This window comes from Sorex fumeus, unplaced genomic scaffold (assembly GCF_029834395.1).
Source record: "Sorex fumeus unplaced genomic scaffold, SorFum_2.1 ptg000006l, whole genome shotgun sequence".
NCBI classification, from domain to species: Eukaryota; Metazoa; Chordata; class Mammalia; order Eulipotyphla; family Soricidae; genus Sorex; species Sorex fumeus.
The window spans coordinates 30,238,842-30,244,841 of NW_026606063.1; positions in this window are offsets into that span (position 1 = coordinate 30,238,842).

The window sequence follows — 6,000 nt, forward strand, 5'->3', positions numbered from 1 at the left end:
ATTTTTTTCTAAGCCTGTATGAATTCATCCTGCTTGCACTGGGACACTGCACCTACTGGTAGGTCTAAGATTCATGAGAAATAAGACTGCCATACCTATACAGGAGAATATGTATACCAAATATACCTATTTGGCTCTGTTTTATTACCAGTGATTTGTCTTAGACCAACTGAGCCTGCAATTCAATGCAAAGATCTAGGGATGCAGTGTTGGCCAGGCAGAGCAGTGCCATATATTGCCCAGAGGATCCCAGTTGTACTTGGGTCCTGTAGGAATCTATCAATCAGTGCTTGAGTGCCTTCAGAGCTGCGCCTGGTGATGCTTAAAGACTTTGTTGTACAGGAGATTAAACTGGGGTCAGTAACATACAAGCCATGCACCTTTACTTTTAAACTCTCTCTGGTCCCTATGTTTATTGTTAAATCCTAAGAATTGTAGTCCAGATATGGCATACCAGAAATTAGAATATATACATATATATAAGCTATGTGATCTGAAACATAAAAGGAACAACCTGTCAAAATCCTCTTTGAAATTAGAAGACATTCTATAGTGCTGTGTGTATACATATATATATATACACACACATATATATAATATACACATGGGCTGGAGTGATAGCATGGTGGGTAGGGCATTTGCCTTGCATGCGGCCGACCCAGGTTCAATTCCACTGCTCCTCTTGGAGAGCCCAGCAAGCTACCGAGTGTATCTCACCCAAATAGCAGAGCCTGGCAAGCTCCCTGTGGTGTATTCAATATGCCAAAAACAGTAACAATGAGTCTCACAATGGAGACGTTACTGGTGCCTGCTTGAGCAAATCGATGAACAACAGGACAGTACTTCAGTGCTACAACACACACACAGACACACACATACACACATACATGGTTACAGTGACCCCTAGATCAGTGATTCTAGACTCCATCAGGTCCAAAATGCCAGATCTGCTATGTAGATCACGTACACGGCAATTAATTGGACTTTATCAATCTACACATACCCACACATCCCACTTAGAAAGATTTGAAACTGTTACTCAGTACCTAATTCCAATTGTTCGTTAAACTAATATGAATAAAATAACTTTTCCAGTTTAATTTAAAAGAAAAAATATGGTGTCCTCTGTGGAGTGTGGGGAAGGGGCCACACTTGGTGGTGTTCAAGCATTTTCTCCTGGCACTATGCTCAGGGATATTGTAGGATAACACTGTTTTGTCCTTCCTCAGGTAGCTTAGGTTTATCGGGTCATACCCATCTAAGGACACTGAACTTGTATTATAAACAATGTCCTTTCTGTATTGACACAGGAAGACAGTTAATATTATGCTTTGTAACTTGGGAGTTGATTGACTCCGAATAATATTTACTCCTGGGCATCTGCTTTCTTTACTCAGTTGTCCTTAGTTCCTAGCACCCCCAAAACAGGGTCCCGACAAGGGACTGAATGGACCCAGGGAAAGCTGTGAGCTACCCTGGCATCGAAATGGGCCAAGCCAAAGCGCCACAATACTCAACTATAAGTTGAGTGCATGATCATGGACAAATGCTGTCATGATCTAAAAGTAAGTAACGATGAGACTAGGACCCTGCTGGAGCTAGGAAAATTAACCTGGCCTGAGGACTGCGGAACGTATAGTGAGATGTTCTCAGGAAGAACCAAACTAAGTTTATATCTCTTACTGTGCTCATACGGAATGACATTGCTAGAAATATTAGAAGTAGATTTATTATAACTATTTAAGTAGATTAATAACTGAGGGAAGAACACACCCTTGTTGGGATTTGACCCTTGAGCGGATCTCCTAATAATCTGGAGTAATCTCTGTAGATGAGATTTTATCCTTGAGTTAATCTCCTGGAGGAGTGGTCTTACCTCTCTTTGTTGATTTGTCAATATTCAACCCACCTTTATGTCACCGCCTTACGTGATTGCTATATAAAACTAAGACTGTAAGCTCTGGGAATGGAGAGTCAGAGTGAGAGGGGCTCAAGTTTGAGAGAAAGAACAGCTCTCCTGATCCAGGCCACACACAGACCTCAAGAACACTGAATGCAGGCGGTGAGAAAGAGCCATCCAGTGAGCCCATGAACACACAACCTTCGGCGTGCAAAGATTTTACAGGATATCACCTGGTAAAATTCACGGGACCCTATGTGGAGACAGTTCCTGAACCACGCTGACCATGTGCAAGGCTGAGTGCTTACCTCACTATGTATCTGACCACCCACTACCCTAAATTTAATACAACAACCTTTGTCCAACATTATTGGTTGGAGGTATTTTCCATTCAGAACTTTGCATATATCATGATACTTCCTTCTGTTTTATACAATTTCTTTTGCAAAATCTGTTCATTGTATGAGAGCCCAATATATGTTTGTTTTTTTAATTGCTGGAGTCATACTCATGAATTTTACTTTACTCACTATATGATCTCTCCACCCACTCCCATAAGTTTGATACAATGCTGTTGATTTTTAATGTGGTTGTGTACTGACCTGTATACCTTGTTTCGTATAGATATGGAGACATAGAGTTCATACAGTTATCTTAATTTTGTGTGTGTGTGTGTGTGTGCGAGAGAGAGGAGGATTTAAGAAACATACTTGTTTGTGGTGTTTGTGGGCTGTTTATGTGCTTAGAGTCACTCTTGGCAGAGCTTCAGGGATCATACGGATCTTGGGATCATATGCACGGCAAGCACCCTAGCTCAGTACTATCTCTCCAGCCCAATATATCATTTGTAAAGCAGGAATATGAATACATCTATGAGGGAGTCATGCAAAATGTCAACAATTCATCTAATAAATGAGTTCATGATCGCTCTCATCATTCAGTTCACTTCTTGAATTATGTATTGTCCAGTATACACTTTATTTATTCACTTATTTTGGAGTCATGCCCTGCAGTGCTCAGGGCTTATTTTTAGCTCATCACTCAGGGATCACTCGTGGCAGAATCTGGGGACTAAATGGGGTTCTAGGGACTGAATCTGGGTCAGCCCCATGCAAAGGAAGTGCCCTACCTACCTTCTACAATCTCTCCTGTGCAGTATGAATTTTAAAATGCTAATTACATAGGGAGAGAGGTGTTTGTACACAGGGGGATTCAAGAAAAGGTTATGCTATCATCCTCGTTTGTTTGCATAAGTGCGTGTGTGTTAGGTGTACCATTCCACACCTCTTCAAAATGTATTACCACATCACAACCACCAACAAATTACCAATATTCCTTTCCCACATATTGCTCTCCCCTAACTTTTTCTACACCTCTTCCATTCCTCTTTGTTCCATCCCTCTCCCATTCTTCTTCCATCACCTTCTACATTCTGACTTTTTCATAGAAATCCCTTAAGCATAACTTACAATATCCATTAAATGGACCTTTATTTCCCATTCAATGAAAATTCTTTTTCACATTCAAATCTCAGTGACAACCCACCTTTGTGCAACATTATTGGTTGGAGGTATTTTCCATTCAGAACTTTGTATATATTATGATACTTCCTTCTGGTTTAAACAATTTCTTTTGCAAAAAAATGATCATTTTATGAGAGCTCCAGTACATGTTTGTTTGCTTTTTGTTGCTGGAGTCATAGTCATGAGTTTACGGTAGAACTTGTGTGTTCTAGAAAAAACAGAAACTAGAAAATGCAATTTCTAGATCCCAATATTCAATATCTGCTAAACTTTACCATAGACAAAGACCTGATGCAGCCAGATATTCTTTGCTGGGGCATGTTTAAATGGATACTTGACCTTAACTCCAGCTGTGGCAAAGAATATATTCCCAGGCTGATGAGTACAGGGCTGGTTAGGCATGCGTTTGAAGAGTGACACCTCTGGCAGTGGAGAAAGTGGTTAACACTATGCTAGGAAAATCTGTAGGATGTTTTCTTGCTAATACTGAAGGGAGACTAGCAGAGCCAGGTCTATTTGTTGAAGCCATGGATGATTGTCTCTCTACTGAGATATTTGCCAGGGTGGGTAAAGTTCTGTGGAATTTGTCCTGTGGTTCTCTTGGTAAATTGATGAGGATTAAAGTGATGCTCTACCCCCCCCCCCCCACCACTTACCTTTAGATTCTACTGTTTAGCTTGTGTGAGGTTATGAAAAGTTGTCATAATTAATACCAATACCCTAAGTTTCTTTTCTCCTGACCCCATGCTGAATGTATAGGATAAGATGTTTGGAATAACAGTTGGGATAATATTCATTCTGTGCAACAGCCTCTGTTCCTCAAGATAAAATTCTATACCTTAGAAATTTCTCCCAGGTCACAGCTTGTTGCCTTGGAGTGGAGTTATGTTTCTGCTGCATGGATTTCTGTCTGTCACTAACCTATCTTAGTGCTGCCCCTTCATCCTTTCCTGCAGAGCTTTTGCCTATTTGACTGTGGGGTTGGTATTTATGTAGATTGATCTAGTTTTTGTGTCAATTTGCTAACTCATTTCACGTAGCTTAAGAGTTGTGCTGATCGCACCAGGAGGATTACTCCATAACTTAGAGGCCAGCCGGGTATCCTAGAGGAAAGGGCTGTTCGGATAGAGAAGGGAGCACCAAATAAAGGATGTTTGGAGGATCCTCCCAGGAGGGGAGATGCATGTCGAAAGTAGACTATGGACTGAACATGTTTGCCACTCAATGCCTCTTTTGCAGACCACAACACCCAAAAGGAGAGAGAGAACACAGGGGATTGCCCTGCCACAGAGACGGGGGGATGGGGGGATGGGGGTGGGAGGGATATTATCCATGGTGGTGGAAAATGGGCACTGGTGGAGGGATGGGTATCTGATCATTGTATAATTGAAACCAAAGCACAAAAAATTGTAAATCTACATCTTTAAAAAAAATAAAATAAAATAAAGGGGAAAAAAAGAAAAAAAAAAAAAAAAAAAAAGAGTTGTGCTGATCTTGTCACCATAAAGCCATGTTCCACTTTCTACACAGAGACAAAATTTGAGCTGGACACATGTAATTTAAAGATTTACATGCCTCAGACTGTCTTTGGAGATTATGCACCCTTGAGCATTGTTTTCATAGCTATGTGTAACATTAAAGTATTTTCTGGTTCATGAGCAGATATGCACTTTATAGTAGTCTAACCACAGGTTTGGCTTGTAACCATAGTACTTTTCAGCTTGTAAAGTAAAGTAAGTAAAGTAAAGGCCCTCCCGTTGATCATTGATTTGCTCGAGCGGGCCCAGTAACGTCTCCATTGGAGACTTTGTTGTTACTGTGTCTGGCATATCGAATACTCTCGGTAGCTTGCCGGGCACTCCGAGAGGAGCGGAGGAATCGAACTCGGGTTGGCCATGTTGGCTGCATGCAAGGCAGACGCCCTACCTGCTGTGCTATCGCTCCAGCTGTGACAGATAAAAAGACTCGGAAGAGAACCCGACTCCAGAAGGGAATTCTGTTGAGATGGCAGAGCCACCTTACTTGCCCAGGAACATTTGCCTTTGAACCATTATGTGAAAGGAACTTACGTTTCTTGGTTAGGCATTGTGATTTGGAGTCACCTTAACCCCATCCTCCACAAATTATCTTATATCTTAATATATTCCTAATATAGTCATTTATTATATAATAAGTTCATGCCATAAATCTCAAATTTATTTTTACCTTTAAGATTCTCAGACACAGGAGCGAGAGATGGTTAACTGTGCTGAGTGTGTGCTTTGTATGCAGGAGGCCAGGGCTCAATACCTAGCACCTCATGGATTCTCTGGAGCAAAGAGCCAGGTTTAGCCCCTGAGTACCACTGCTCTGGGAAAACTAAAATATTTTTTTAGAGTTGTAGACTTACAAATTTTTGTGCTTGGATTTCAGTTATGCAATGATTGAGCACCAATCCCACCACCAGTGACCATTCTCCACCTCCAATGCTCCCAGTATCCCTCCCACACCTCCTTATCCCCCCCATCCCACTCCACCCCTGTGGAAGGGTATTCCCTTTTGTTCTCTCTCTCTCCTTTTGGGTGCTGTGGTTTGCAA